This window comes from Takifugu rubripes, chromosome 17 (genome assembly GCF_901000725.2).
Source record: "Takifugu rubripes chromosome 17, fTakRub1.2, whole genome shotgun sequence".
Taxonomy (NCBI): domain Eukaryota; kingdom Metazoa; phylum Chordata; class Actinopteri; order Tetraodontiformes; family Tetraodontidae; genus Takifugu; species Takifugu rubripes.
The window spans coordinates 15,048,787-15,055,424 of record NC_042301.1 but is presented as its reverse complement, the minus strand read 5'-3'; positions in this window follow the sequence as shown (position 1 = coordinate 15,055,424).

The following is a 6,638-nucleotide window of genomic DNA, read 5'->3' as shown; positions in this document are numbered from 1 at the left end:
AAACACTCATTGTAAACAGGACATCAGGGGGGTTGATGATGATCACATTTGCATGAAGAATGGGATCTGGCCTGGGAAAACAATGGAAGAGAAGAACTCTACCAACACCAAAGGGACTGGAGGAAGAGGACGGGGACATCTCAGCGGGGGATTGCATGGACATTGTGAATTTGCATGTGTGTGACTATAAAGGACTGGGCCAAGGGATAGTTAGCTTGTCAGACTTCGTGCCCTGACAATTAACTTTGTTGTTGCTAGGGTTATGAACTGGCCCGGAGCTCTGTAATATTTGTATCTGGAATTGGTTCTATTGTCAAATACATTTTGAAATTGGTACTTTACTTCTCGAAGTCTTCATTCAACGAACACGCGGATCGGCAGCTACATACAGGAGGTATCGCGATCCAACAATTTGGTGACCCCGACGTGATGAAGAGAGAAGTCATTTGAGGCAAAGAATTCAACAACGGTCACTTCGGAGGACAACTGACGACAAGGGATCCCTAATAAAAAGGTAAGCAGACACCTGTTTAATCAAGCTCTGCAGATTGGCTATTTCCAAAAATTTGTCGTCACTGTCAATTGAAGTGTCCTAGTTATAAATTCCAGATACAAATATAAAAATATTGACTGCAGGAAGTACTGTTGAAATATACAGGGAAGTACTGTTGAAATATACAGGGAAGTACTGTTGAAATATACAGGGAAGTACTGTTGAAATATACAGGGAAGTACTGTTGAAATACACAGGGAAGTACTGTTGAAAAACAGGGAATAGACGGTTAGAGTAAACCGTAACTAGTACAGTGCTGTAACGGTTAGAGTAAACCGGAACTAGTACAGTGCTGTATTGCTGTATGCAGTGCACTGTATATCATAAAGATTTGGGTTGGGACTCGGAGCGCAGTTGACGGGACGGACACTCCCGACGCCCGAGATTTGTGTTTTTGTGTGGGGTGGAAAAGTGCCAGAGTGAACGTGAATTAAAAGGCTCTTTGTCCTTGGGAATTAACCCCCAGAGTGGAACCGGATCAAAGACGTTTGATCTAGAAGCTTGTTTCACTGAGGCATTGAGTTGACCGCTGGAGTCATTCACATTCAATCTCACTTGGGAGCATAGTTAAAGATGGAACTGGAGTGTGGTAAAGCGTGTAGGGATCAGGGAGAATGTTCTCCCTATCCTCAGTCTGTGGAAGAACAGTGGAAGTGGACTCTTGATCAGGTGGTGAGTGGCATGAAAGAACGGGACAGGAAAAGAGAATTGGATGCAATAAAAAAGTTGTGGAAGAAAGCTCAGAAGCAAAAGATCCTTCCCCCTCCAGAGGTGAAGGTTAACTTAACTGAAGCATTGTGTAAGTGGGAGTCAGAAATTCATACTATATTACAGGATCATCTTGATAATCCAAAATTAGGGTTTATAGCAGGAAAATCATGGCAAAAACAGGGTAAGCAGTTAGAAGATAGGCGTCGAAGGATACATGTTGTGGCTGTGGCCTGTGCAGCGGTGCACAATTGCAGATCTAAAGGGGTTACACGAGTGCCTAATGTTGAGAAGCCTCCATTAGAAGATTTAAATCAGACACTGACACTTAACACCACTCTTTACCCATCATTGCCTACTACTATTTCCCCACCCCCGTATCAATTGCCAGTTTTGACTATTAATAGTGGTCAGTTAGATGTGGACAGGGATGAAGAAATAGAGGATTTACGTGAGACAGTGTGGGACCTTCGGAGACAGGTCAGCAGGATGAAACAGGGACAGGAGGAGAATGGAGATAAGTCAGGAAACAATGAATTTAAAGAGGGAGCTCAGGTGGTTCGCTCTAAACTCTCCCAGCAAACTACATTTAAAAAACAGGATAGTCAAAAATCTACTTTAGATAGTTTTAAAACACCTAGCAATCAAATAAAACAAGTGAAAAGAGTTGATCCCTCAGGAGGTTTTGCCAGGGCTGACCGCAGGGAGGAGAAGGCAAGATTGATTTATGGCAGTGATAAGGAGGAGAGTGAGAATAAGACAGATACATACAAAATTCCGGTTACATTTATTGGGGAATTGGAGCATCAGGAGCATGTGCATCCTCAGACAGAATTATATGAAAAGGATCAGGGTTCAAGTATGGGAGATTGTGAATTAGAATTATGGGAAGAGAGTGAGTGTGAGTATAGAGGTGAACCGTTGACAGGGGCCATAAATAATGAGGAGGCGGGTCAAATACAAATACACACGCGGAGTAAGGGGCCCGTTTCAGGAATGCCACAGTTCCAGCCCCCTCTGATATAGAAAAGAGGAGGACAGGAACCAGTATATGTTCCATTTGCTATTACAGATATCAATTGTTTAGTGGATAAGATGCCCCCACCCGCAGAGGGAGGCGGCAAGTGGATGTTTAGCCTTTTTAGTTTAACACAGAGCAGGCAGCTGGCATTAGGAGATTAAAGAGGAATGGATGTGTGCCACAAGGTGCCATCCTGGCTCAGATAATCTACACATTACTTTATTCCGTCAGGCAATAATTTTAGGACTTCCACAATTAGTGAAAGAAGCCATGGAAGGAAATCCTGACCTTCCAGGCAGTACGGCGGATGTCTGGGAGAGACATCTTTCACACCACATCAACACATCTAAAGCTAAACAACAGGGAAAGAAAGAGGAGGTGGTGACAGCGCAGGAACAGCTCCTAAAAATGCAGTTAGATGAGGCACGGAAAAAGCTTAATGATAAACGAAAGGAAGAGAAACAGATGGTTCAGCAGTTTTCTCGGCAGGTGCAGCCAGATCAGTTATGTCCGCAACAAGATTTTGCTTCGAGAAAAGTTACAGGGAAATTTCTGGATGATTACATCACCGTGTTTGTGTGTTGGGCCTGAAGGTGTGGCTGCACAGACCTTACTGCTGAACAGAATGAGTGGTATGAGAGACTGTAAAGGAAATGTTGTCATTTCTGGGTCTCGCAAGCTATAATAGACATTTTATTCCTGCATTTTCAGAAAAGTCTACGCCCCTACGTACAATGGTGAAAGAACAGGGAATGCGTGATTTGGCAGCCCGGGTAACATGGACAACTGAGGGAGAGAAAGCGTTCATTGCCCTTAAACAGGCATTCACCACAGCGGCACATTTGGCAGTTCCAGATTATAAAGATACTTTCTTTTTGGATGTTTCTGAAGGAGAACATACAGCAAACGGTGTTCTCTTTCAGAAAAAAGGGGGTGACAGGAAAGTATTAATGGATGCAAGTATAATACTGGACCCCATTGAAAACAGGCAGCCACCATGTGTAAGGCATGTGGCAGGGGTAGCAATTTTTTTTTTATAAAAAACAGCACATTTAGTGATGGGTCACGCTCTGACGGTACTTACAACACATAGCGTGGTATCACTGGTCAGCTCAGCAGCATTCACCATGACCTCACTTAGACAGACCAGGATGGACAAGATTTTAACTGCACCACACATAACACACACACATGAAGGGATAAATATGGCAGGGTTTAACACAGCATCAGGCTCACCTATAAAACATGAAGTAGAGATGAGGCAACTGACACAGGCACTCATGGAGCCAGCGGAGGTCGCAGTTGTAAAGTGCAAAGGTCACAGCAAGGAGTTTAGAGGGAAAAAGTAATGAGGCGGCAGATCAGGCAGCAACGAAGGCAGCAGGTTATAAACCAAGTGACAGTTTGTTGTTGGTAGAGAAAACGGTTCATGAAATGCGTACAAGATACGACAGGGAAAGACTTGGTTGTGATCAAGAAGAAGCTCCTCCACATGAAAAAAAAAAAACAGTTTGGAAGGAAAAGGGGGGCTGTGAAAGTTGAAGGAATTTGGCGGGTCCCAGACGGCAGACCTGTTCTCCCGCCCGGTCTGTTAGATGCCGCTCTGGAAGAGGCCCACGGCCTGACACACTGCGGGAACCACGAATGATGCAGAGAATGCTCAATATGTACACACTTTAAGGTAAAATTAACAATTCGACCACAATTCGAAGTTTCCAGTTGCCCCATGGCAGGGCAAGAAAATTATAGATTGCACTGATATGTTAGATAGGGTCAATGGGTTCCGATACCTCTTGGTCGCAGTGGATGCATACACTGGCTGGCCAGAGGCGGTTCCCGTGAAAATAGAAGAGCCAAAAAGTGTTATTAAATTTTTGATTAATCTGACACATGGTTTCCCCAAATAAATTAGATTTGACAATGGAACTCATTTTAAGAATAGAGATTTACAAACCATAGGCCAGCCCGGTACTTTTATGAAATGTAGATTTTATTTTGTTCAACTAAAAACGAATCTCTAAGTTCTCTCCCAACAGGCAACCTCTGTAACCAGTCAGTAAGGATCCAGGAATTTCACACACAGCTGAGTGGGTTCTTCTGAGAGTCATCAAGCAGAGTGGTCAGAGCACAGGTGGACGGGCCACTTTGAAGTTGCAGAGCGAACATTACATGTTAACCCTAACCCTAACATACTAACATCCTAACACATTAACCCTAACACTGGTATTACTGTAATCAATGTACCCCAGCAGGTAATTCACAGAGAACGCTTGGACGGATCAAGGAACATCTAAAGACGATGGCACCATGATTAAACGTCTATTATCCTTCATTACATCAAGAGGAGTTGTCAATGAATTGTTGTATTGGCCTAGCTTAGGCTAGGCCAAAAGGGGGATTGTTGAGAATTGTCTTTATCTTGTTGTTATGTGTTTCACCATATGTTCCTGTCTTCCCTTAGAAGTTAGGCATGGTAGACTAAATGTAATTAAGAACAGAGACATTTGCAGGATTGTTGTTTGATCTACTGTTATCTCAGGAGCCAGTCAGGCAGGGGGTGTCAAACACTCATTGTAAACAGGACATCAGGGGGGTTGATGATGATCACATTTGCATGAAGAATGGGATCTGGCCTGGGAAAACAATGGAAGAGAAGAACTCTACCAACACCAAAGGGACTGGAGGAAGAGGACGGGGACATCTCAGCGGGGGATTGCATGGACATTGTGAATTTGCATGTGTGTGACTATAAAGGACTGGGCCAAGGGATAGTTAGCTTGTCAGACTTCGTGCCCTGACAATTAACTTTGTTGTTGCTAGGGTTATGAACTGGCCCGGAGCTCTGTAATATTTGTATCTGGAATTGGTTCTATTGTCAAATACATTTTGAAATTGGTACTTTACTTCTCGAAGTCTTCATTCAACGAACACGCGGATCGGCAGCTACATACAGGAGGTATCGCGATCCAACAACATCTACGTTTTTAGTGATAGACTAACTAATGCAATGTATTATTTCAAACAACAAAAAGTCATATGTATGAGCAGCAAAGGGCACCCTACCTCCAGAACCATGATGTGGACTAAGGCAGGCAGGATGTACGGGCAGGACCAGCAGGATCGGCAGGACCGGCGGGCAGATCAGGGAACTTCTGGAGAAATTATCTCACCTTCCGTTGAGTTCATTTACATCCTGATAACAGTTTTGTGGAAATCGGACGAGTGCGTCGCTGTATGTGGGGATTGTGTGAAAGAAAACCAGCATGGCAGTTCCATTAAATGCACTGATAAAAGATGCAGCTCAATGAATGAGTCACATAGATAAATCACGTTGGTCATATTTCCCAATGACCCGAGTTGAGCCTTTATTTAGAGATCAAACAGGAACTTTGGGACTGCACCATGAGATCTGCCCTCCTCTGAGGGACGGTCAATGGCTGCCCTCACTCTCTCTTAGGACTCTGCACGCTGAGTTGTCGTTTCCCGTAGCAACCGTCTGGCCATGCCTTTTTTAACAACAGGATTAATATTATAAATATTGTAGAGTAAAGCCTGTGGATTCAAGAAATAGGTAACAAAGCCAAAAACACATATACTTCAATACTCTGTTGGCTGATAATCTGTGTGTTCGTTCTTTAACTTGCTGAATTACAGATTACTGGCTGGGTCTTCTCCCTCTCACTTGAACAATCGTTAGAATCTGACCTCTGCTCTGCTGTGTTCTGCACATTATCATCAGGCAAATCTGGACTAATCTCAATCCTTGTTCCCCAGTGGTGGAAGGACCCCCCCCCCCCCCCAGGAGCAGGGGCTACCTGGACAGGAGACAAGCTGAAACTGTTCTTTGAAGGGTTCATCCCCCCCTGCTGGTCCATCCCATACCTCAAAGGCCTTAACACCTCCTCAGTCATCAAAGTGCCCCAGACTCTCCCTACCTGCCTCTGCGGGGCTCTTTCATTCATTACCCCCCTCCCCTTCCACCACACGACTGTGACAAAAGGCCAGACGGAGCCACAGCTGGAGAGGAGGACAGCCTCGGTCCTGGTCCTGGGCGATGTCCGGTATGTTTCTGGTGTCAAAGAAAGAGCTCTGAAGTTGTTCTGGCCTCTGCCCCATGACCAGAACACCTTCTGTGTTTTGTCCACACCTCAGCTTGAACTAAAAACCCTCTGCAGGCTGAGCTTCCACCGCCCCATATAAATAGAACGTTTGTCTCATTTAGATCATATGAAGGTGGCACATTATCAAAATGAATTGGCGAGTTAGAAAGATTTAAAATTCATTAATGACTATTATCTATTGTTAATCCTGGTTTGATTTTTTTTTTTTAAACCAAATTATTCACAAGTGTATTAC